We start from the raw sequence: 26,016 nt of genomic DNA, 5'->3' as shown, positions 1-26,016 counted from the left end.
TCCCTCTTGTTCCCCAAAACCTTCTCCTCCCTCTTGTTCCCCAAAACCTTCTCCTCCCTCTTATTCCCCAAAACCTTCTCCTCCCTCTTGTTCCCCAAAACCTTCTCCTCCCTCTTGTTCCCCAAAACCTTCTCCTCCCTCTTGTTCCCCAAAACCTTCTCCTCCCTCTTAGTCCCCAAAACCTTCTCCTCCCTCTTAGTCCCCAAAACCTTCTCCTCCCTCTTATTCCCCAAAACCTTCTCCTCCCTCTTATTCCCCAAAACCTTCTCCTCCCTCTTATTCCCCAAAACCTTCTCCTCCCTCTTATTCCCCAAAACCTTCTCCTCCCTCTTATTCCCCAAAACCTTCTCCTCCCTCTTATTCCCCAAAACCTTCTCCTCCCTCTTATTCCCCAAAACCTTCCCCTCCCTCTTATTCCCCAAAACCTTCCCCTCCCTCTTATTCCCCAAAACCTTCCCCTCCCTCTTATTCCCCAAAACCTTCCCCTCCCTCTTATTCCCCAAAACCTTCTCCTCCCTCTTATTCCCCAAAACCTTCTCCTCCCTCTTATTCCCCAAAACCTTCTCCTCCCTCTTATTCCCCAAAACCTTCTCCTCCCTCTTATTCCCCAAAACCTTCTCCTCCCTCTTATTCCCCAAAACCTTCTCCTCCCTCTTATTCCCCAAAACCTTCTCCTCCCTCTTAGTCCCCAAAACCTTCTCCTCCCTCTTAGTCCCCAAAACCTTCTCCTCCCTCTTAGTCCCCAAAACCTTCTCCTCCCTCTTAGTCCCCAAAATCTTCTCCTCCCTCTTAGTCCCCAAAACCTTCTCCTCCCTCTTAGTCCCCAAAACCTCCTCGTGTCCCTCTGTGAGAGCATCCCATGGGCTGAGCTTCTGGAAGTGTAGGTGTAACAAAGTTCAGGCTTGAGCAGCTTTCTGTAGAGAATCACAGATTCATTTAGGCTAGAAAAGACCTTCAAGGTCATTAAATCCAACACTGCCAAGGCCACCACCACCCCATGTCCCCAAGTGCCACATCCACATGGTTTTTAAATACCCTGACCTTCTCCCTTGGCAAGAAAGGTCACCAAGTTCTGCCTCCTCCCAACCAGCTGGAGCTTGGCTGTCTTGTCAGCAATGTGTATGTTTGGAAATGTGCTATTTTCTTCCCTTTGGTTCCCAACTTCCAGCACACCCAATTCTGTCATTAATGTGCTGTTTCCTCCCCGCCTGAAGCAGCTTCTCAGGGCAGGGGATCAGCCTGGTGACCTCCTTGCCCTGCCTGACCAGAGAATGAACCCAAAGCCTTTCAGATGGGCCTTCAGCCTGGAGTTAATCTGTGCTCCAATCTCTGCCCCACAAAGAACTGCATTGACTCACACTGGGGCTTTTTATTTAAATGCATTTCTCCTCTTTGTCAGAGAGAGGAATTGTAATTAAGATTTCATTGTGTGATGAAGTTCCTATATTTAGAGTTCATGAGTCTCACTACCTTTTAAAAGATATTTGGCAATGTGAAGGTTAGTAATCATTTTTTTTTTTCATTTAAAATTCAGGGCATGATATGGGAAGGTGTATTTATGAGGAGGGTACATCATCATGCCATTTTCTACTTGCTGAAAAGCTAAATAAGTGGTTAAGGAAGCTCCCATCCTGAGGAGAAGAAAGGGCTCATTAAAAGCATTAGCTCATATAGAACAAATTGAACTTCAGTGCCCTGCATAAAGATTATAATAACTGTAATAATAAATGAATTAATAATGCATTAAAAGAGAGTTCCTCCAGTCAGCTTGTCACACGCTTATCTTTGAAAATTGACTTCACTGAGGTGTGTCACATGGGCTAATGCCCTTAACTGATGGATTTGGGCTTTTGCCACACTCCAAAATCCACTTAAATCCGTGTTTCTGTATTTTTTACAGTTAGTTTTCTGGATATACAGGAAGCAAGCAGAGCCATTTGGTGTTGCAACCCAAGGGAGAGCTCTTTGCTAACCAAAGTGATCTCTAGTTTTGACTAGTTGGTAAATCCTGACCAGCTGGAAGGGAAAACCAAGCTGGTAATCCAGTGTTGGAGGCTGCACATCTTGGATCCAAAATTTATATTTATATGGCCTCAAACTGAGAGTAGATCTAGATGAGTTAGGAAGAAATCCCTCCCTGTGAGGGTGGGCAGGCCCTGGCACAGGTGCCCAGAGAAGCTGTGGCTGCCCCAGCCCTGGGAGTGTCCAAGGCCAGGTTGGACAAGACTTGGAGCAACCTGGGCTGGTGGGAGGTGTCCCTGCCCATGGCAGGAGTGGAATGAGGTGGTGTTTGAGATCTCCTTCAACCCAAACCATTCTGTGATTCCATCTGGAGAGTTTCTATGAAGTTGAAGGGTTTCCTCCTACTGAGTTGTGGGTTATAAATATCATGAGATTAGGATTTGGGAATAAATGATCAAGCTCAGCACCAAAACAAAGGCATCCACAGGCTTTTGGTGGAGGAAGTGTAGGTGCTCAGGCACATCTCTAGACACAGCAGAGAAGTGAGAATTTGGGGATTTCTGCTGTCTCCCCTGGGTAAAGGCTGAGTTTCTAATGGTTATTGCACTGAGGAAAAATTACAATAAAGGAATTGGGTTTTCCAGACATCATAAACCCAAGCTGGTTGTAAACTGCATCTTCAGGCACTTGGGAACCTTTGAAATGAATCCATTAGTCACTTCTGAAACCAAACCAGCTTCCCTAAACCCAGGCACTTCTGGAGATGGAGTTTACATAAGTCATGAGAGGTAAATTTTTGGAATCTTGAAATAATTGCTGCTGGAAGGGACCTGGAGAGGTTGTCTGGGTGCCTCAGTTCAGAAGAGGAATCTGTGTGTTCCAATTAGAGATTATAGGGAACACTTACCTTTACTATAGAGACATAGAATGGTTTGGTTTGGAAGGGACCTCAAGGATTGTCTCATTCCAACCCCCTGCCATGGGCAGGGACACCTTCAACTAGACCAGGTTGCTCAATATATGATGATTAGTTATCACATTGATGATGCTTCTGTGTGTCCCCATTTCCTCCTGCAAACAGGTATTTGTAGGTGTTGATTTGCATGTGCAAACCCTGAGCTTTGCCTGTGAAAGGTATGAAAGGAAATTCCTTCTGGGGTGCCTTTTTTGGGGACTAATTGAAAATTCATATCCAGTGTTTTGTTGCTTTTATTGGTTTTTCTTTAATAAAAGTCTCATTCAGCATAAAAAGGACAACATCAATGGGTTTCTTATTAGTGCTTTGCATCATGTTAATAGCAGAGCCACGAGTAAACTGTGCAGGTTTTGCAGCAGAACAAAGGAAATTAGGCAGGAATTTTAGTTGAGGAGGTGTGTGCAGGGATTGCAGTTGAGGAGGTGTGTGCAGGGATTGCAGTTGAGGAGGTGTGTGCAGGGATTGCAGTTGAGGAGGTGTGTGCAGGGATTGTATTTGAGGAGGTGTGTGCAGGGATTGCAGTTCAGGAGGTGTGTGCAGGGATTGCAGTTGAGGAGGTGTGTGCAGGGATTGCAGGTGAGGAGGTGTGTGCAGGGATTGCAGTTGAGGAGGTGTGTGCAGGGATTGCAGTTGAGGAGGTGTGTGCAGGGATTGCAGTTGAGGAGGTGTGTGCAGGGATTGCAGTTGAGGAGGTGTGTGCAGGGATTGCAGTTGAGGAGGTGTGTGCAGGGATTGCAGTTGAGGAGGTGTGTGCAGGGATTGCAGTTGAGGAGGTGTGTGCAGGGATTGCAGTTGAGGAGGTGTGTGCAGGGATTGCAGTTGAGGAGGTGTGTGCAGGGATTGCAGTTGAGGAGGTGTGTGCAGGGATTGCAGTTGAGGAGGTGTGTGCAGGGATTGCAGTTGAGGAGGTATGTGCAGGGATTGCAGTTGAGGAGGTGTGTGCAGGGATTGCAGTTCAGGAGGTGTGTGCAGTTCAGGAGGTGTGTGCAGGGATTGCAGTTGAGGAGGTGTGTGCAGGGATTGCAGTTGAGGAGGTGTGTGCAGGGATTGCAGTTGAGGAGGTGTGTGCTTTGCTGTGTTTGCTGGCACATTGTTTGGTGTGCTCAGTTTGCACAGGGATTCTTTTCTCTCCCACTGCTTTGGTTTATTTTGGTCCGTTAGTTGGTACGTGCCAGAAAAAATAGTGATACCAAACAAATGTGATGCATTAATGTAAGGAATTGTTACAGCTCTGCATCACCTGAAGTGGTCACCTGCTAAAAGCCCCAACCTGTTCTCCAGCCTTGCAAGCAATAAAAGACACAGCAGTGCTGCTGAATTTTGGAACAGAGCAGGTACCTGGTAGGAAACTGCTAAAATAGTGCTGGCCTTGGGCTGGCTGTGGCCACCAAGGGAAATGCAGCTGTCCCTGCTGAGCTGAGCTGAGCTGCTCCTCCATCCCTCTGGGACTTCTGGCTGCTGGCAGGGCCAGGAGAAGGGCCTCGATGTTGAGATGGTTCTTGAATTTCTAGTAACAAGACTGGGTTCATTAGCACTGCCATCAAATGGCTTTCAGTTGCTATCAGTCTGACTTGGATTTGAATTGATGACCTTGAGATGAAAGGCTTTTTATTCTATTACCCATCTCCTGAGCCATCAAGTCTTTAATACACCGTGTAAAATCGGTTTTCAGAGGGTATTTCTTTTATATAATATTGTCATTTGTTATTAAGGATGTCTGATTTTGGGTGCTACTGGCTATAATTGTGCATAATACTACCTCTGTTATTCCTATTATTTCAAATTTATCTGCTGGATTGCTATACACTTGTAGACACAGAGAAAATAGATTGGTAATAAACTGTAATCCAGTTTTATATAAATGAGTTAATAAAATCACATAAAAATACAAAGTTAAAATGAGTTCAGCAGCAGCAAAGCTCATGTGTTACTTCAGTGAATTGAAATACAAGACTCCAGTCTGGTGCTGAAATAAGCTTTGCTGCACAATCCTACCCAATGCAAAGTAAATTAAAAAAAATGAGTAAGAATTTGTAATAAACCATCACAATGAAGGAATTATATTATACACCACCCTTTTCCCCCTGAAAGGCTTTTCCCTGAAGATAATATGGAGAATCCAATGTACACAGGAGTGTTAGAAGTGTAACAAGGGAGCTTTTCCTCTTTGGTTTTATTTGACTGCATTTCTCAGGAAAAGATAGAATTGGGAGCACTGGGATAAAGAGGGGCCTTTAGGGACAGATTCTTTGCAAACTCTCCAATAAGGACAAGTTATTGTACATGTTTGACCTGACCTGCCAGCATTTAATATGAATTGCAATAGAAAGATAATATGAAGCTGTGCTGTGCCAAATTAAAACATTTTTTTTCCAGAGGAGATAATGTTTCTATATGATGTTATTTCTTGGGTTTTGACACTCAGAATAATAAGAGTCATAATGCAAATGTGGCACAAGATCCTGAGGGGTCAGTGAGCTCAGCCCTCTGGACCACCCTGCCTCAGGAGAGGAGGTTGTGGCAAGGTCATTTTAGAAGCTTCCAGCAAGAGGTCCCAGCAGCCTTCTTGGAGATAATGTATTAAACTGATTAACTCTCTCCATGGCTCAGAAAGCTTTTCAGAGTATCTGTCCTTAATTTTCCTCTCTGTGAATGGAGGCGGCCCCTGCTCGTGTTCACCAAGTACAACTGAGCGTGGCTTTCTTAATTACACCCTGTAACGTGCTGCAATATTGCTGCCACAGCTCATTGTCAGAGCTCTCCCTTTGCAGGGGGAGCACATCTCCTTTCCAGGGCATGTTTCCTCAATCTCCTATGAATAATTACCTTCTGTGTCCTGTGGTTAACATCTGTTAATATTTCCCCAAACACCACTTGTCTCTGGCAGACTCTCCGTGCTGACTCACGTTGAGGTTTTATCCTTTCCAGCCTCTCTGTCCTCACTCTGTTGCTGCCCATCCAAAAAAAAGCATCTTTTTAAACCTTGCCCTTGATGATTTCCAGAACAGGGAGGAGTTTGCATATCTTTTTATTGAATTATCTTTGTGATTTCAGATTTTTTTTTTATTTCAACATAATTTGGGGTGTTAGTTGTGTCCTTCAGAGTGCTGGTGGGTCCCCCACACTGCCTGTGACCTAAGTCACTCCTGACAATATGGGACCAAGTCAAGCACCTGTGGAGATAGAATCATAGAATCAATTGGGTTGGAAAAGACCTCCAAGATCATTGAGTCCAACCCTTGGTCCAACTCCAGTCCCTTTACCAGATCATGGCACTCAGTGCCACGGCCAATCTGCGTTTAAAAATCTCCAGGGATGGTGAACCACCCCCTCTCTGGGCAGCCCATTCCAATGCCTGAGCACTCTCTCTGTAAAGAATTTTTTTCTGCTCTCCAACTTAAATTTGCCCTGGCAGAGCTTGAGCCCATCGTGCCCCTTTGTCCTATTGCTGAGTGCCTGGGAGAAGAGACCAACCCCCACCTGGCCAGAACTTCCCTTCAGGGAGTTCCAGACAGTGCTGAGGTCACCTCTGAGCCTCCTCTTCTCCAGGCTGAACACCCCCAGCTCCCTCAGCCTCTCCCCACAGCACTTGTGCTCCAGTCCCTTCTCCAGCCTCGTTGCTCTTCTCTGGCCCCGCTCCAGCCCCTCAATGTCCTTTCTGAACTGAGGGGCCCAGAACTGAACACAACACTCAAGGTGTGGCCTCCCCAAGGCAGAGTCCAGGGGAAGGGTCACTGCCCTGGGCCTGCTGGCCACGCTAGTTTGGATCCAGGCCAGGATCCCCTTGGCCTTCTTGGCCACCTGGGCACACTGGTGGCTCCTGTTGAGCTTCCTGTCCCTCAGTCCCCCCAGGTCCCTCTGCCTGGCTGCTCTCCAGCCACTCTGTGCCCAGCCTGGAGCGCTGCAGGGGTTGGGGTGGCCAAAGGGCAGGACCTGACACTTGGCCTTGTTGAACTCCATCCCATTGGAATCAGCCCATGTGATGTGCTGGTGTGGCCCCTAAATGTTCTTTGAGTGTGTTTATTGTCAGGCTAAGCTCAGAAATTGGTAAATCTGCCTCGCTGTGATAGAGGAATATTTGTCTGTTCTAAAGGTATCACATCTGATTCCCTCCTGTTTTAAAACACAGGAAGACTGGGTTGACATGATTAGTTCTCCACAGAGATATCTTGGCTGTTTCTTCTCACTTGATGTTCCTCTGGGTGCTTATAATTTCATTGTTTAATCATTTGTTCCTGGGTCTTCCAGCAATCGGAAGCTACACTGTGTAGACTTCCTTTTCCCATTCCCAAAAATAGCTGTTCTGTTTGACCATCTCTCACCCTCTGGGATCTCAGCCATTCCCAGACAGTGCTAAAAAGTAATTACTGAGGTTTTAAAGAGAACTGCAGCAGAGACCTGAAGTATTTCAAAAGAAATATAATCCTTAATGGCTTACTCAGTTGTACCTTTCCCACAGAGTCTCCAACTCCCTGCTCAGCTCATGGGCCAAGCTCCTACTTAAAATGAATTATAGTGAGAGTCTGGTCACTGTAAAACATCCTTTTGTGAAGCAGGAAGTTTAAAAAGGCGTAGAAAATGCCAACCTTTTCTATGTGGAGCATGATTTTCACTTCCTTCCCTATTGGGTAAGGTACAAGTATTGCCCTTTACCTTTAAAATCCCTTTTTGCAGGCAAAGTAGGAAGAAGGGATCTTGTTATCAGAAGTAAAAGAAGTGAATGACCATCTTTATTATTAATTATGGTTAATTCAGCTACTTAAAGGTTAGAAAAACTCATTAAGATTTATATGAACTATTTCTCACTGCTTAATTAGTTTTCATTAGTTGCAACAGAAGACTTGAAGATCCATATTCCTGTTTTGCTCACCAAACCCATGGGAACCAGACAGAGCCAAGAGGCAGGAGAAGGAGTTGATGCTCTTGCAGCTTGAGCATCCAACACATGGGGGTTTGAGGGGTGGGAAGGCTTAAACTGGAAGTGTCTCCTAAGTTGGTGTGCACTGGGATTTTTAGAGGCTTAATAATGTGGTAATAGCAAAGGAGATGTCTTTGAGACATGTGGAATCTGTGCTGAATTTGGAGGAGGAGGCTGAGAGCTTCCAGGAAAAGGGCTAAGAATTTATATTATGGACACAAGAAACCAGTATAGTTCTGCTTGTCTTCAGCCTGGGAAAATGCAGAACCATTTTAATTGAAATGAGTTGAAAGAATCTGTCCTAAAATTCAAAACTTTGAGAGACTGTTCCCTCTTAAAAATACCCAAACCAAAGAGTAGAGAATTGTGTTGCAGGAGGAGAAAGTTCTCAAATGTGGATGTCCCATCCCTGAGTGTGGCTGGACAGGGTTTGGAGCAACCTGGGCTGGTGGGAGGTGTCCCTGCCCATGGCAGGGGGTGGAACAAGATGGGCTTTAATGTCCTTTCCAGCCCAAACCAGTTTATGATGCCATGAAAAGGTAAATGTGAAGGCCAATTCCCACTGTGGACAGGAAGGAAGACCAAAACTGTGGCATGAATTAAAGCCCTGGTTGCAATATTAGTTACAGATTTGGGCAGTGGGTAGGATGGTGCCATCCTCTGATGTCTGTCTGAGATAGAACAGCAGAGACCATTGGAATAATAAATAGGTGGGAATATAATAAATGTTTTAAAAAGACACAATACACCATTGTAAGATCCTCTTGAAAAATTGCAGCCTATTTTTTTATGGTTTAGTAGTTTATTCCCTTTCCCAGTCCTGCCTCCATAGACTTGAACATTTATGCATTTCATTCTGTTATGGGCAATATTCCCCTTTTCTGCAGTGCCACCTTCCAGTCAGGTGTTTCTGAGACAGATTTAATAACCAAGTGCCTTCAGTCCTGTGCTTTGGTATAAAGAAATAAGTTAAAAAGCAAAAAACAACACAGCTCCCTTCAGGAAATTGAAAGATAAATTCATTTTCTGCAAGTGACTGAGCTATGGAATTATTTTTTCTAAATGCATTATTTGACAGAATATCATAAGCACATGGTAGAAAGTGATTAACAATGTAAGAATTAATAGCCAAAAATAGATAAACAACTGTTAGGTATACAGATCTGCATCCTGTGATATAAGGAGGATTAATGAATTAATTTACCAATGGCATTTATTTTGGAAAAGTCCTGAAGCCAATTCAGATAAATGGCACTTCTCATGGGCATTGAAGTCAGTGAGGCCAAGGTAAGAGAGGCAGTTGAAGAAGAAGAATAGGGAAAAACGAAATACCAAAGAAACCAAACCAAACACCAAAACACTGAGGGGAGACCTCATTGCAGTTCCAGCTTCCTCAGGAGGGGCAGAGGAGGGGCAGGCACTGAGCTCTGCTCTGTGGGACCAGGGACAGCACCCAGGGAACGGCTGGAGCTGTGCCAGGGCAGGGACAGCACCCAGGGAAGGGCTGGAGCTGTGCCAGGGCAGGGACAGCACCCAGGGAAGGGCTGGAGCTGTGCCAGGGCAGGGACAGCACCCAGGGGACGGCTGGAGCTGTGCCAGGGCAGGGACAGCACCCAGGGAAGGACTGGAGCTGTGACAGGGCAGGGACAGCACCCAGGGGATGGCTGGAGCTGTGCCAGGGCAGGGACAGCACCCAGGGAATGGCTGGAGCTGTGCCAGGGCGGGGACAGCACCCAGGGGATGGCTGGAGCTGTGCCAGGGCGGGGACAGCACCCAGGGAAGGGCTGGAGCTGTGCCAGGGCAGGGACAGCACCCAGGGGATGGCTGGAGCTGTGCCAGGGCGGGGACAGCACCCAGGGGATGGCTGGAGCTGTGCCAGGGCGGGGACAGCACCCAGGGAAGGGCTGGAGCTGTGCCAGGGCGGGGACAGCACCCAGGGAAGGGCTGGAGCTGTGTCAGGGCAGGGACAGCACCCAGGGAACGGCTGGAGCTGTGACAGGGCAGGGAGAGCACCCAGGGAACGGCTGGAGCTGTGCCAGGGCAGGGACAGCACCCAGGGAACGGCTGGAGCTGTGCCAGGGCAGGGACAGCACCCAGGGAACGGCTGGAGCTGTGCCAGGGCAGGGACAGCACCCAGGGAATGGCTGGAGCTGTGCCAGGGCAGGGACAGCACCCAGGGAAGGGCTGGAGCTGTGCAAGGGCAGGGACAGCACCCAGGGGACGGCTGGAGCTGTACCAGGGCAGGGACAGCACCCAGGGAATGGCTGGAGCTGTACCAGGGCAGGGTCAGGTTGGATCTCAGGAAAAGGCTCTTCCCCCAGAGGGTGGTGGGCACTGACCAGGCTCCCCAGGGCAGTGGGCACAGCCCCAAGGCTGCCAGAGCTCCAGAACGGTTTGGATGATGCTCTGGGGCTCAGGGTGTGACTCCTGGGAATGGGGCTGTGCAGGGCTGAGGGTTGGACTTGATGGTCCTTGTGGGTCCCTCCCAGCTCAGCACATTCTGTGGTTCTGTGACATGAGTTTTTCTTTTCTAATTACGTAAAATACGAAGTTAATAAAAACTATGAAGATTATCAAACTAGGAATTGAAATTACCATTTTCTCTGAGTATAGTTTGTAGCAACCAGACAGATTTGGACAATTGCACAGAGAGATGTGATTTGTGAACCAAATCATCAACATTGCCAGGGTTTTATCTTGAGGTAACAGTAGCTCAGTCTTCATTTGATGAGGAATCGCCTTATTTTGTGACAGACTGAAACCCAGTTCTGACTCCCTGATCCATCCTGGGTGGGATCGACCAAAGTGATGTTTCTCCAGAAAGGAGCAAACCCACCCTGTATCCTCCACCTGGTGCAGCATCCCGGGCCCTGGCGAGGTGCCAGCTCTCCTTGGCATCAGCCCTCCATCTCCCTGCCCAAACCACACGTGCTCTGTGCGGGGCTGTGTCTCTCCCATCCACATGTGCTCAGGGAAACGTTTGCAGGAGTTGCTGTTTGTCTGGGGGAGCTGCTCCTTTCTCCTCAGTTGTTTTATGGATGCACAGGATGGGCTGGATGGATTCCTGCTTCCCATGCCACACGTGTGCACTGTATAGACTTAAAAATTACACCCTGGCAAACCAAATCAACCACATGGCAGCAGGAGAAGCCTTGCAAGTCCTTGCAACTCCAATTTCTAAAAGCTGATATCTCGTTGCCTGACAGGGACGTGACAAATTACTTGGGGATTTTCTTTAAATGCTGCTCTGCTATTGACATGTTTCCTCCAAACCCATCCTGTCGTGCCACATCATAAATTGTTGCAGTGGAAGTTATTCCTCTGTAGCTCTAAGATAGATCATTGCTCAGTTGTACTGACAGGTTTTTTAATCTGTTTATTTGGCTGTACCATCTTCCTTGGCTGGCTGGAAATAGGATTCCCAAGCAGGCAGATATCTCTTGGAGAGATCTCCCTCTGCATATTCCCTCACTACCACCTTTGAAAAGAATCATTTTCTTCTGAACATTTCCCTGCCAAGCTTAGCATTTTCTATCCTGCCAAAACCAAAATTGCTGATCATGTCTGAATATGGCAAAGGAGGGAGAAGAGTTATTACTGGGTGGGCTAATGCACCTTTTCCTGTGGCTGCTCCTCTGAGGGTGAGCACAGGGCACTGACTGTGCAGTGCCTGCAATAATGTGGATGGAATTTTTTATCAATAACTTGCAGAAAGGGCACAGCCAGTAGCTGACACATGAGTTCATTACAAGGGAGTTATTTCCATATATACATTTAGGAAGAGTCAGCCCTAAGTGCTGTTGCCTCATTAAATTCAAGAACTTGGATACTGTTATCACTCTCCTGGATTTAATGTGTTTGCTTTTTTTTTCCAAAGGGTTGTTTTCCTATAATCTCCTGCATTGCACCTGACAGATGCTCAGTAGATCTCTGTGTCTGCTCCAGGCTGGAGGTCTGAGGTGTGAGAGTGTAGATCAGGAGACCTCTGTGTCTGCTCCAGGCTGGAGCTCTGAGGTGTGAGGGTGTAGATCAGGAGACCTCTGTGTCTGCTCCGGGCTGGAGCTCTGAGGTGTGAGGGTGAAGGTCAGGAGATCTCTGTGTCTGCTCAGGGCTGGAGCTCTGAGGTGTGAGGGTGTAGATCAGGAGATCTCTGTGTCTGCTCAGGGCTGGAGCTCTGAGGTGTGAGGATGTAGAGCTGCTGCCCAAGCAACCTTTCCCTGTTTTTGGGAGAGGCTGCAGTGCAGCACCCACTGCTTGTGTGCTGGTCCCTGCCAGTTGGCATTGGCTGGAGCTCTAAGGTGTGAGGGTGAAGGTCAGAAGATCTCTGTGTCTGCTCAGGGCTGGAGCTCTGAGGTGTGAGGGTGTAGATCAGGAGACCTCTGTGTCTGCTCAGGGCTGGAGCTCTGAGGTGTGAGAGCGATCAGATCTCTCTGTCTGCTCAGGGTTGGAGCTCTGAGGTGTGAGGGTGTAGATCAGATCTCTGTGTCTGCTCAGGGCTGGAGCTTTAAGATGTGAGGGTGAAGGTCAGGAGATCTCTGTGTCTGCTCAGGGCTGGAGCTCTGAGGTGTGAGGATGTAGAGCTGCTGCCCAAGCAACCTTTCCCTGTTTTTGGGAGAGGCTGCAGTGCAGCACCCACTGCTTGTGTGCTGGTCCCTGCCAGTTGGCATTGGCTGGAGCTCTAAGGTGTGAGGGTGAAGGTCAGAAGATCTCTGTGTCTGCTCAGGGCTGGAGCTCTGAGGTGTTAGGGTGTAGATCAGGAGACCTCCGTGTCTGCTCAGAGCTGGAGCTCTGAGGTGTGAAGGTGTAGATCAGGAGACCTGTGTCTGCTCAGGGCTGGAGCTCTGAGGTGTGAGGGTGAAGGTCAGGAGATCTCTGTGTCTGCTCAGGGCTGGAGGTCTGAGGTGTGAGGGTGAAGGTCAGGAGATCTCTGTGTCTGCTCAGGGCTGGAGCTCTGAGGTGTGAGGGTGTAGATCAGATCTCCTGTGTCTGCTCAGGGCTGGAGCTCTGAGGTATGAGGGTGAAGGTCAGGAGATCTGTGTCTGCTCAGGGCTGGAGCTCTGAGGTGTGAAGGTGTAGATCAGGAGATCTCTGTGCTCCAGGCTGGAGCTCTGAGGTGTGAGGGTGTAGATCAGGAGATCTCTGTGTCTGCTCAGAGCTGGAGCTCTGAGGTGTGAGGGTGTAGATCAGGAGATCTCTGTGTCTGCTCAGAGCTGGAGCTCTGAGGTGTGAGGGTGTAGATCAGGAGATCTCTGTGTCTGCTCAGAGCTGGAGCTCTGAGGTGTGAGGGTGTAGATCAGGAGATCTCTGTGCTCCAGGCTGGAGCTCTGAGGTGTGAGGGTGAAGGTCAGGAGATCTCTGTGTCTGCTCAGGGCTGGAGCTCTGAGGTGTGAGGGTGAAGGTCAGGAGATCTGTGTCTGCTCAGGGCTGGAGCTCTGAGGTGTGAGGGTGTAGAGCTGCTGCCCAAGCAACCTTTACCTGTTTTTGGGAGAGGCTGAAGTGCAGCACCCCCTGTTTGTGTGCTGGTCCCTGCCAGTTGGCATTGGCTGGAGCTCCTGTTGGTTCTGTCGTCACACCACAAGCTCTGCCTGGGAGGGGAGGGTGAGCAGGACACCCACTAACAAGGCACTTGTGGTTGTCTCCTCCGTGTGCCACGCTGGGACACAAAGGGACACTGTGTGAGCTCCCAGGCCCTCATTTGGGAATTAATGAGCAAATGGCAGGGTGCAGACGTGAGGGCTATGAAACCTCTTCCCCTGGGCAAGGAGTGCTTTCCCACTCAGGGCTTGTGCTTAATGATGTAGTTCCAGATTTGAGGGAGTCTTTGTTGCTGTGCAGTGGTTCTGGGCAAACTATTTTTAAGGAAGGGAAAGATATTTTCAAGGATGCTTCATGCCTGTGTTAGAGAATTGTATATTTTTCTTAATTATTTCATGAAATCCTGCAGATTAATGATGCAAAAGGGCTTTTTGGTCATCTGTGGAGCTGCTGTGTCCCTACAGGGCAGTTGTTTTCATTAACCAACTTGGCTTTACATTTCTACAATGCAGATTTATGTAACAAACTTCATAATAACCCCAGAGCACAAAATAACAGGGAAAGTAATCCACTCCAGGTAATTAAAATCGAGCCTTTCTTATAAAACAAGATATTCTGTAACCTGTGAACCCCAAAGCCTGTGTGGGTTTCCTCCTGCCTTGCCTTCCCAATCACTGCACGTGCATGTTGAGCCTTTCCCAGCAGGCAGGAGATACTGTTGGGTTACTCCCAGCCTGTCTTCAGCACAGCCTGCCTGAGTGTCCAGTAAATACAGTGAGATTTTCCCCTCACCTGCTCTCAAACAGAATTTGCAACCTCCTTTTTCTCAGTGGAGGTACCACTTTGAGGTTCTTCCCCTCGAAACTGCAATGGAGGGGTTTGGATAGATGGGAGAGGCTGCACAAGTGGAAAGAGCCTCATTTCCTCAGTAAGCTGTGCCAGAAAATTGGATTTTTTTCTGTTTGCCAAAAGAAATTCTCAGGAAACCAGTCCATTTCAACATTCTAAGCTTTCTCCCCCAAATAAAGATGCACAGTGTTTGCCAATCCCTGCTCACTACACAGGATTTCCATCTCTCTGAAAGGCTTGTGCTGGAGTTTTGACATGAAAGGATGGTGAGTGGATTCCTGGGCAGTGGGAGATGCATTCAGGGTGCCCCAGCACTCCTGGGGTGCTGATGGCCTGTGCCCAGGGCTGGTGGGTGAGGATGGGGCCAGTCCCCACTGGTGGGGGGCAATGCAGGAGAGCAGGAGGCTGCTGGAAGGAGCTGGAGCAGAGCTGGGGGCTACTGGGGATAGAGTTTGGATAGTTGAGTGTTTTTCAGAAAACTCCAAAATCCCAGCCTGGCATTGAATGAATTATAATTTACTCCCCTCATGTTCTCAGGGTGATAATTTTTAACTCAGCATTTCCCAAAGAAGTGGCTTTCCCAAAGATTTCCATATTTTAGCCTTTAGTCAAGGCAATCATGGAACACCAAAACAATGATATTCAGAGAACACTTGCAAAACCTTTTGCTTGTTCCTTGCTTTGGAACCAAGAACAGCTCTTGATGCAACTCATTATTAAATGCTTTCTTGAGCCAATGGGCCTGAATACAAACATTTGTCTCCCTCAGAACTGTTAATGGTTTTGACATATTTTTTGATGTTCCCATCATGAGCTGGAACATTTGGCCTCTTGGGAGTTGCTGCCAATGTCCAGCAACTTGATTTTTAATTCTTGTAATAAGTATTAAAGATCAGGGAGAAAAGGTTGCTTGGTATCAGGATTAATTTGAGCCTCAGTTTCTCTTCACAGTTTTCTGTTCCAAGTCCTTCTCACTCTTACAAAACAGGTGTCCTGTCATTGAGTGTCGTGGCTGATGGGAAGGTGCTCCCTGGATCCCACAGGACTCAGTGGGTCCAGATTCTGGTGATGGGGGGGGGATGACTGTGCCATGAGGCATCAAAAGAATGTTGTGCCATCATTTGGTGAAGAAAACATCATGGAAAGGATCATGTGTTAAAGGAGTTGCATTTAATGATGATTTTTTTCTGTGTATATGTGAAAGAGCAAGAGAGTGTTTTACTGTAGTGTGGTAGAACTGAGATTTTCAGTCATAAAATATCGAATTAATACCAGCAATTCATCTTCTTACTGTGATTTAAGTGTCCTTTACAGATCATATATGTATGGTTATAGATAGCAAGAAGACCTACTGTATTCTACATGTTCAGACAGTGAGTTCTGAGATCCAAAGCTGATCCTTGGGTAACCCCCTGACCCTTGGGTTCCATTGAGGTGTTAATTGTGTGGACATTCAGGAATATTATTTTGCTATTAATCTCCTCAGACTTCCACGAGTAGCCATCAAACCTCATTCCATTGACTGACAAGTAATTGGAACATAAGGAATTACTTTAATTAATGACTATGAATTGTTAATTTTGGACTGTTTCTATGCAGGTGGTTGTCCAGTTCCCTGCTGATTTGTCCAAATTCTTGACCTGGATGCATTAGATATTATTTCCTTGTTTTACAGCAAGGCATAAGACCAAATCTCTTTTCCTCCTATTTCCTTTTAGATGAACCATCAGCTTTCTGTGACTCAGCTGAGTGTATTTTTTGTCTGTCAGGCTGCCACTTTCACCCATCTGCTGCCCATTCCTCTTGGGAAAGAGGGATAAAAATACTTGCAGGCAGTTGCAGAGAGGCAGCAGTTGGGGATGTGGCAGAGGCAGGTGCACTGTGACGTCCACCAGAGAACTCAGAATGATCAAAACTCATCTGCTTTTTGAAAATGGAATTGAAAAGAAAAGGTGCCACATCTCAGAAATTGGTAGAGATGAATCCTGAGATGCCTCTGGTTGTGTCTGGAACACGGATTTGCAGCCTGGATGTGTTCAGGGTGGAAAAAATGAATGTGTGGAAGGGTTTCATGATGACTGAAGAGAAATTCTATTAGAGGCCATCATAGCCTTGGGTGTACTTGTTGGAAATGATCATAATGAGGTTTTTTTAATTGCTTACACACAGAGTTTCAAGGTACTTTCAGGAATTTTAGTGTTTAAAACTTATTGATAGGCCAACTGCCCCCATTTGAAGCTCCTCTTAAGAGAATCCCTCCCCTAGAAAGAATGAAAATGTTGGTGAAAGGATGTTGGCAATTGCAAAAAAAATCCCAGAAAAACCCAACAAATAAAAAGCATTGAAATAGTTTGAGCTTGTTCTGACAGAGACAGAAATGAGCTGAGTTTAGAAACTAATTTTAAAAGTATTTAAAATTTCATTTTCTCAGCTGTAATGGAAGCCAAGTTCAGCTGAACTTCTTTTAAAAGAGGAGTTCATTGAAATAGGGCAGAAGGACAAACTCAGATATTTTAAGATCAGGCTTTGGAAGTACCACATGGGGAAAAATATAGTGCTAAATGCTTTTCCCTTGATAAATGTGCTTCTGCTGCCACATGATCCATATTTCCAGCTCCGGGATGTATCACCCTGCAAATTGCAACACCAAGAATTAAGAAATCTGCCTTGAAAAAGTGCCAGCAAAATTCCTTAAAAGGATCCCAGGAAAGATGACTCACTGCTTAAATGGCCACTCGTTGCATCTGCAGAACATTTCAGGTTAACTCCTTGGGACTAGTCATGATTCCCTGTGGGAGCTGCTCTGGGATGCAGCGGCAGCAGCGCAGCCCATGGGCCAGGTCCTGCTGAGCAGGGAGGGCACAAGGGGGCAAGAGGGGCACCAGAGCCCCCCTGAGCAGTGAGGAGGAGGAGAAACACCCCCCCTTCAGAAGGTTTGTGATTATTGAGTGGATTAAAGGCAGGTTTTGGTGTTGGATGGCTGGTTGGTGGCACCGAAAGGGGCAGATGGCAAGGATTGTCTTGCAGTTGATGGTGAGCGAGGCAGGGCTTGGATGTCAAGGTGGGTCAGACCCTCTGGGACAGTGTTTGTGATGTGTTCATGCCTGGGCTGAGTTGAGGGTTTTGTATCTGTGTCTGTCTCTTCATCTTCTGTTGGTCTCTCTGCAGTTCTGTATCACAGAGCCATTTTTATTGCACATCTTGGTATAAAATCAGGATTTTTTCCCGGATGGTCAATATATGAATTCCTGTTTTAGCCCATTTGTTTTGTCAGGGTTTTGTTGTTGCTGTTGTTGTGGGGTTTGTGGTTTGGTTTTTTTTTCCTTTTATCTCTCTGAACAAACCTGCTTTCTCAGTGTCTCAGCTGTGTCTGATGTCCCCTCACAGCCCACCAGTGGGGCAGAGCTGAAGTGACAAACCTTGATCTAATGCAGAGCTGAGACATCTGAGCTTATTCTCAAGTGACTGGTGCTTTTTGCTTCTTCAAATACATCTAAAATAACCTTTACTGGAACAATTCCTTTTAACAATCCTGTTTTCCTGGGTCATAGAGAAATTTGGGGTTTTGCCAGTTGTTTTCTGAATAAATACACCAGATTTCCTTACAAAATGCATTTCTGATGCATTTCAGTTTTGAGGAACTTAAATTCAGTTTCTCTGTAGGAACCTTCCAGTGAGCACTGATTTCCCCTGATGAAAAGCAGGTTCTCTTTAACACTGGTTAGATTTTTAGATTATCCCACCACAGCCATTGCAACCTTGGACATTCCCAGCTGGCACGAGGAGGAAAAGTCACCAGGGCTGTGCAGGCTCTCCCAGCTAATGAGCTCCATGTTGGGCTGCTGTGGGATGTGCCAGGTTTTGCTTGGCAGCTTTTGTTTTTTGGCTCTTTCTGAGTGGAAGCAGCTTCTTTCTGTCCTTTTAATAAATGGGGCCAGCTGCACATCGAGGCAGTGTCCTTCCAGGTTTGGAAGATTTATCAAAACTGTGCTGTAGCCTCTTGCAATTCCTCCCAAACTCTGCTGAAGCCACCAGGAATCTCTTCCTAATTTTCATGTTGCCTTAGTGGTTGTTCTACCTTTGACTCTGCACCGACAGTAAGTAAATGTCAATTATCCTTTCAGACAGAGGTGCTTGCGGAGATAGAAGTTGCTGATTTTCATTAGGAATTGTAGCTACAGGACAAGGGGGAATGGCTTGAAATGGAGAGAGAGTGGGTTTAGATGGGATGGTAGGAAGGAATTTCTCCCTGGAAGGGTGGGCAGGCCCTGGCACAGGTGCCCAGAGAAGCTGTGGCTGCCCCAGCCCTGGGAGTGTCCAAGGCCAGGTTGGACAGGGCTTGGAGCAACCTGGGCTGGTGGGAGGTGTCCCTGCCCATGGCAGGGGGTGGCACTGGGTGGTCTTCAAGGTCCCTTCCAACCCAAACCACTCGATGGTTCTGTACCAGACTTAATGGTACTCTCTTCTAGATAGTTTCCATGAAAGCTTAGAATAAAGGAACTCAAATAAAATATATGTATTTTATTCCTATTACTGGAAAATTCTCATGTTAACAAGATTATGTGGAACAAGTAGAGAGGAGAAGGATGGAAGGGGGAGGATTCTTTTGCTCTTATATTTTTTTTTTTGTTTTTCTTTAAATTTAAAGTCACAGCTTTGCCAAAGCTGGAAGGGACACCTGAATTTTCAATTCCTTTACTTTTCTGGTTTGACAGCTGCATTTTTTTACCACTCCATGTTATTGGGGAAGTTTGCTCTTCCTCCTCACCCCAAGCTGGAGCTTTGCTCTTCCTCCTCACTCCAGATTGGAGCTTTGCTCTTCCTCCTCACTCCAGACTGGAGCTTTGCTCTTCCTCCTCACCCCGGACTGGAGCTTTGCTCTTCCTCCTCACCCCAAGCTGGAGCTTTGCTCTTCCTCCTCACCCCAAGCTGGAGCTTTGCTCTTCCTCCTCACCCCAAGCTGGAGCTTTGCTCTTCTTCCTCACCCCAGACTGGAGCTTTGCTCTTCCTCCTCACCCCAAGCTGGAGCTTTGCTCTTCCTCCTCACTCCAAGCTGGAGCTTTGCTCTTCCTCCTCACTCCAAGCTGGAGCTTTGCTCTTCCTCCTCACCCCAAGCTGGAGCTTTGCTCTTCCTCCTCACCCCAAGCTGGAGCTTTGCTCTTCCTCCTCACCCCAAGCTGGAGCTTTGCTCTTCCTCCTCACCCCAAGCTGAAGCTTTGCTCTTCCTCCTCACTCCAGACTGGAGCTTTGCTCTTCCTCCTCACTCCAAGCTGGAGCTTTGCTCTTCCTCCTCACTCCAGACTGGAGCTTTGCTCTTCCTCCTCACTCCAGACTGGAGCTTTGCTCTTCCTCCTCACCCCAAGCTGGAGCTTTGCTCTTCCTCCTCACTCCAAACTGGAGCTTTGCTCTTCCTCCTCACCCCAGACTGGAGCTTTGCTCTTCCTCCTCACCCCAAGCTGGAGCTTTGCTCTTCCTCCTCACCCCAAGCTGGAGCTTTGCTCTTCCTCCTCACCCCGGACTGGAGCTTTGCTCTTCCTCCTCACTCCGGACTGGAGCTTTGCTCTTCCTCCTCACCCCAAGCTGGAGCTTTGCTCTTCCTCCTCACTCCAGGCTGGAGCTTGCTCTTCCTCCTCACCCCGGACTGGAGCTTTGCTCTTCCTCCTCACCCCAAGCTGGAGCTTTGCTCTTCCTCCTCACTCCAAGCTGGAGCTTTGCTCTTCCTCCTCACCCCAAGCTGGAGCTTTGCTCTTCCTCCTCACCCCAAGCTGAAGCTTTGCTTTTCCTCCTCACTCCAGACTGGAGCTTTGCTCTTCCTCCTCACTCCAAGCTGGAGCTTTGCTCTTCCTCCTCACCCCAGACTGGAGCTTTGCTCTTCCTCCTCACCCCAGACTGGAGCTTTGCTCTTCCTCCTCACTCCAGACTGGAGCTTTGCTCTTCCTCCTCACTCCAGACTGGAGCTTTGCTCTTCCTCCTCACTCCAGACTGGAGCTTTGCTCTTCCTCCTCACCCCAGACTGGAGTTTTGCTCTTCCTCTTCACCCCAAGCTGGAGCTTTGCTCTTCCTCCTCACCCCAAGCTGGAGCTTTGCTCTTCCTCCTCACTCCAGACTGGAGCTTTGCTCTTCCTCCTCACCTCAAGCTGGAGCTTTGCTCTTCCTCCTCACCCCAAGCTGGAGCTTTGCTCTTCCTCCTCACCCCAAGCTGGAGCTTTGCTCTTCCTCCTCACTCCAGACTGGAGCTTTGCTCTTCCTCCTCACCCCAAGCTGGAGCTTTGCTCTTCCTCCTCACCCCAAGCTGGAGCTTTGCTCTTCCTCCTCACCCCAAGCTGGAGCTTTGCTCTTCCTCCTCACTCCAGACTGGAGCTTTGCTCTTCCTCCTCACTCCAGACTGGAGCTTTGCTCTTCCTCCTCACTCCAGACTGGAGCTTTGCTCTTCCTCCTCACTCCAGACTGGAGCTTTGCTCTTCCTCCTCACCCCAAGCTGGAGCTTTGCTCTTCCTCCTCACCCCAAGCTGGAGCTTTGCTCTTCCTCCTCAGCCCAAGCTGGAGCTTTGCTCTTCCTCCTCAGCCCAAGCTGGAGCTTTGCTCTTCCTCCTCACCCCAAGCTGGAGCTTTGCTCTTCCTCCTCACTCCAGACTGGAGCTTCGCTCTTCCTCCTCACTCCAGACTGGAGCTTTGCTCTTCCTCCTCACCCCAAGCTGGAGCTTTGCTCCACTGGCCCTTCCCAGCCCATATAGGCACTGGTGGTCTTGTCTTTCTGGGGTGGCTCTGGCTCTGCAGCAGCTCCAGAGCATCTCTGCCTTACAATTCCTTTATAATCCTTTATGGCTCCTCTTTAGGCAGGGGAATTGCACAACATAACACGAGCAACACTAATTATTTGGGCTCTGTCACTGCACGACTGCTGATGAATAATGCAGATCCTACTCTGCTGCTGGATGCACTTGTTGGGTTTTTTGCCTTTTTTCCCCTCATCATCTGCCTTGAAGTGTTGTGACATTGGGTGACACAGATAGACCTGAGTTCTGTAATTAAGTTTTATTTTAATGATCTTGGAAAATATTCCGTTTTGCACATTCTCATGGTTGAAAAGTGGCTTAATGAGTCTCCCAGCCTTCCTGTCTGCTCAGTGCTCTGCTGACATTTCTCCATAGGAATAACAGGATTCAGCAGGATCAAACTTCAGAATGCCCCACGCTGGCATATTTAGGGATTCATATTAATGAAGATACTTTTGTGCATTAGATCAGTGAATTCTCCCCATTTATCAGCCTAAGCAAACAACTCCAATGAGGGGGGAATTTCAGTGACCATGAATCTGCCTTTTCTAATAGAATTCACCTTATTTTCCGTGAGTATTGGTGTGATTGGGATTTTTTACACAACTGCTTGCAGAAAACAAGCTTTAAACCTCCTTTTTCAGGCTTCTGCAGTTGCAGAAAATGATATTTGGGGAAGACAGTGCCTGAAATCACGGGTTCCTCACCCCCTCTCTGTGCACTCTGCCCAGAGTCGATGGAGTAAGTTCAGGAAAAGCTCTGATTAGGTGGGATCTTCTCAGTTTTCCCCTAGTATTCCAGCAGAGCTGCTGGCTGCTTTGCTGAAGAAAAGTCACTGATGTGTGCTGGGTGAGGAATTTGTGTATATTCAGCTCGTCTGTCTGAGCTGACACCGAGTTCAGAGAGCTGTGTCCATAATATGTCCAAAGGGTTATTTTTAGAGTGCATTTGATCCCCTTTAGGCACAGAAACCTCTGAATTTAACAGTCCATTTTTCCCTCCCACCCCCTCCCTCTTTCCCCCCCCCGTGGCTCTTTAATATTAAAATGCTGCATCTTTTGGTAGGAAAGTCAGCAGGGAAGCTCCTGCTGCAGAGGAGGGATGGATGTTCATTATCAGCAGTGCAGGATTCCCAACCCTTCCCACGAGCATCATCTCTGAAGGCTCTGTGGCTTCCCTGTGTCTTCTCAGAGGGTTTGGGGCTCTCTGTGGCTCTGCACAGGCCCCACAAGTTGATCCTCCTGAGAAAGATGCCCCAGATTTGCTCTGACAGCATGGAAAGCTTTGCCTAATATTCAGAGTTTAGTCCTGTAAAAGGAGGATATGCTGATTTCCCAGAAGGAAAAATTTGAAGGATGCTCCTGCACTCCAGAAGGGTAATTTCATTCCAACTAGACTTGGAAGTAAATCTGAATATATATTTTTTGAAATCCAGTTCTATCAGAGTGCTTGGGAGTAGAAATGGCACATTTCCAACCATAGTTGTCTTCTTCAGTTGCAGTTGGAAAGGCTGTGGAAAAGGACTAGGAAAAAAATTGGCTGTTTGATGGTTCTTCCTACAGAAGAGTCCCTTGAAATTTAGCAATTCCACTTCCTAAAGCCAAGAGTAATTCAGAAGTGATGTTAGTTACAGGAAAAACCAAGTTGGTGTTTCCAGAAAATAAGTGAACTCCAGACATATTTATTAGCTGGGTGGCTTGAATTCAAAGATCTTCAAATGAGAATAAAAGTGTCCAGTTTTCCCAGAAGAAACATTTATAACAGGAAGAAATAGTTTGAAAAATTTAATTTTTTAGCCTGAGGCCAAACAGAGCTTTTCCATATAAATGACTCAGATGGATTCTGTGTGTAGAATGATAGAAGAATCTGCTCTGGAGCTTTAGTCAACACTATCACGTTATGATTTTTAGGTGTATAATTAAAATCATGAAGTATTTACCCAGTGTGAGTACTCACATTGCAGGGATTTGTTATCAAATTGGACATGGGGCTTAATTCAGATTAAATTCAGAAACTTTGTGGTGGGGAATTACTCAGTACTTGATGCCTTGTAAGCAGAGGAAGGACATGAGAAGAGGAAGAGGAAATAAACATCCCATTTGTAGAGACAATGACACACTTATTTTTCTTTTAATTAACAATAAAAGTCTATGTCTGTTAATAGAAACCAGTCTGCAAATCCATTGAAAACCAGAGAGTTTGCAACTGGAAGGATTAAACTCCAACCAGAGTCCTGTGGAAGCTGAGCTTTGGAGCTGGTTATTGTGAGACTCAGCCTAAGTGTGAAATATTAATTAGGCTACTTGTATATTATGAAATAAGGGTGGTTTAGTGTTAAGAAATGAAATTGAACCGGATTTAGGAGAAACATTTCAAATTATTTTGTGCAATAGGCTAAAGCAAATATTGACTCCCTAGCACATGAATGCAAATACATTAAATTATTGGGATTAGGGGCCAGTTTGGTCTGCAGAGAATCCAAAGCAGGAAGCTTTAACCTTGTCACTAGTCATCCTTGCCTCTGGGGCTGGGGCACCACTGGCATTCTCCAGGGCACTCTTTGGTCCAATTAGTCCATAATCTCTCCTAATGTGCTCTCTGGAGGGTCCTGGGACTGAATGCTCTTGATAACAGTCTATGCAAAGTAGGTCTGCACTTGCAGGTCCTGTGGTGTGATAGCTGAGTGAGGTAGAGCAGGGGAGCTGCAGGGAAACCCTGAGCAGCTGAACCCAGGGCAGTAAAACTGTTCTCCTCTGCCCTTAGCCCTGTGCCCCCAGGCTGGGTCATCCCAGCTGGAGGGCAGTGACTCGGGGGGTTCTCCAGGGGCAGGGCACTTTGTGGAAGAAGGAAAAGCATGGAAAGGGTAAGAAATAGTGGGGGGTTTGGCTCCTCGTGGCAGGGAGAGCTTGGAGAAGCCTGTGAGGGGGTGGAGAGGTGGGAGCTGTGCCATGGAGGTGGGACTGAGCTGGGCACTGGTGCCATCAGTGGGACCTCATCGTGTCTGTTAGACCATTTCTAACAGAGACACCTTCTACGAGAGTGTGTAGTGGCAGCACAAGGGGCAGTGGCTTCCCACTGAAAGAGAGGAGGTCCAGACTGGATATTGGGAAGGAATTCCACCCTGTGAGGGTGGGCAGGCTCTGGCACAGGTGCCAGAGAAGCTCTGGCTGCCCCATCCCTGGGAGTGTCCCAGGTCAGGTTGGACAGGGCTTGGAGCACCCTGGGCTGGTGGGAGGTATCCCTGCCCATGGCAAGTGTGGCACTGGATAGTGCCTTCCAATCCAAACCATTCTGTGATTCTGTGTGGGGAAAGAGGAGGAAGGAATTGTGGCAGAAGCTCTGTTTTTGTCACTGACACTGATTCCTCTAGAGAGGAAAATTCTGGAATTTGTCTCAGTTGTGCTTCAATACACATGCTTTTGGTCTCCTGCCAGTCATCTCCAGACCAGAGTCATGGCTGGAGCAGCTCTGTAGTTGCTAAGTCCCTGCAATTCCCTGTTTTTTACAGGAGCAGGGAGTGTCAGGAACCCAAGTGACAGTCATTTTCACCTGGATCTTGGTCTCCTGGTGTCATTTCATCTGCACTGGGCAGCCCACAGAGCATGGAAGCTGTGCAGGAGCAGATGGTTTTCCCTGTCAGGTCTTCCAAAGTGTAGAGTTCCACTCATTTCACCTTGCTCAATACCCTGGACACTTTTTTACTCATATTACTTGGGTTTTGCACACTTCAATTCATCATTTTTATAGGATCAAAGGTGCTGTCAATTCTTCTGTTAAACCTCTGTGTCACATTTATGAACTGGTACAGAGACAGTTTAAGAATCCTTTTGTTTGGATTTAAAAGCCTGAATTTCCTGGTAAATTTGGAAAAAAAATACACCCCAAAAAAGGGCTTAAATAGTACTTTAAAGCTGTGATTAAATGTATTGTTATCAGAATAGACCTGTGTGGCCCATGGGGAGTCCAGGGAATATATTTATTGTAGACTTGTCCCATCCTGAGAATCTTCTGATATGAATAGAGCAGGTGTCCAAAAGATGGAAGAAGTTTGGACACAAAAAAGTTCAGTAGGATCATATGTAAAGTCTGTCCCAGCTGGAATGTGAATTTCTGCCTCCTGTCCAAGACCATCTCCTTAGTTAAAGACACCACAATGATTTGGAGAAGAGGAGGACTGCAGTGCCAAGGTCTGATTTGAGATTTGTGATCCACATCAGCCCTTTCTGAGCTCAGGTTCTGCCCTCACAGACATTTTATAAAGTGCAGGGAAGTGCTGGTTTTATGTATGAGGCTGGCACAGTCAAAACACAGCCTGGCATGGACCTCAGCTGCCCACTCCTGCCTGCCCTTCCCATGGAGAGCCTTGGGTTTGCTCCAGCAATTTTCCTAGAGCACTGTGTATGTCACTAAGAATCACTGGCCTAATTTCTTCTTTTATTATGGATGACAAAATAAAACATTAATAGGTTTTTTAATACGAACTGGAAGTTAAATATTCATAATTTCTTATTACTTCAATGTCACTGAGCCTTTGATATGCTGTAACTCCAGCAGCTTCTCCCCCCTCTCTGCTTTTCATTCAGGGCTGTGAAGGTTGTCTGGGTGTTGCTTCTGGCCCGTTGACTCCTCAGCAGCTCCAAGCTGTGGGACTGTCATCATCTGTCCTGAGGGATGGATTCTCAGATGCATCATGAGTGTTATCTGACTTCTGGTGGGAGCTTTGGCTTTGGGCTAAACTTCTTCCTAAAGCTGGACTAGGCATCAATAACTGTTTCCTTCAGGATCACAGAATGGTTTGGGTTGGAAGGGATCCTGTTATTCCTACTCCTGCCATGGGCAGGAACACCTTCCCCTGGTTGTGCCAAGTCCCATCCAACCTGGCTTGTGTTTCCAGTGTGGGATATATACAAGAGTGGCCATGACAGATGGGAAGGAGAAGGACTGGGCCATCCATGAGCCACAGGAATTTGCTGCAGGGAGTTGTGGCAGCAGGGGAGCAG

At 47.3% G+C, this 26,016-nt stretch overlaps 1 protein-coding gene across 11 annotated transcripts in view; it reads left to right on the top strand.

Moving 5' to 3' along the window:
- Window positions 1-26,016, top strand: part of CHL1 (cell adhesion molecule L1 like) — a 146,762-nt gene that overhangs the window by 34,862 nt on the left and 85,884 nt on the right. For 4 of the 11 annotated variants that reach the window (XM_071550214.1, XM_071550206.1, XM_071550211.1 and 1 more), the window contains exon 1: window positions 16,981-17,173. The exons of 4 other annotated variants lie outside the window; for them this stretch is intronic. The gene's annotated coding sequence lies outside the window, so the exon portion shown is untranslated. Of the gene's footprint in view, window positions 1-16,980; window positions 17,174-18,288; window positions 18,338-26,016 lie in introns of those variants that run through there. 3 more of the 11 variants (XM_071550216.1, XM_071550215.1, XM_071550213.1) reach the window with 2 other exon arrangements.

The sequence above is a fragment of the Pithys albifrons genome, chromosome 3, assembly GCF_047495875.1.
Source record: "Pithys albifrons albifrons isolate INPA30051 chromosome 3, PitAlb_v1, whole genome shotgun sequence".
NCBI classification, from domain to species: domain Eukaryota; kingdom Metazoa; phylum Chordata; class Aves; order Passeriformes; family Thamnophilidae; genus Pithys; species Pithys albifrons.
This window is presented reverse-complemented; position numbering and strand designations above follow the sequence as displayed.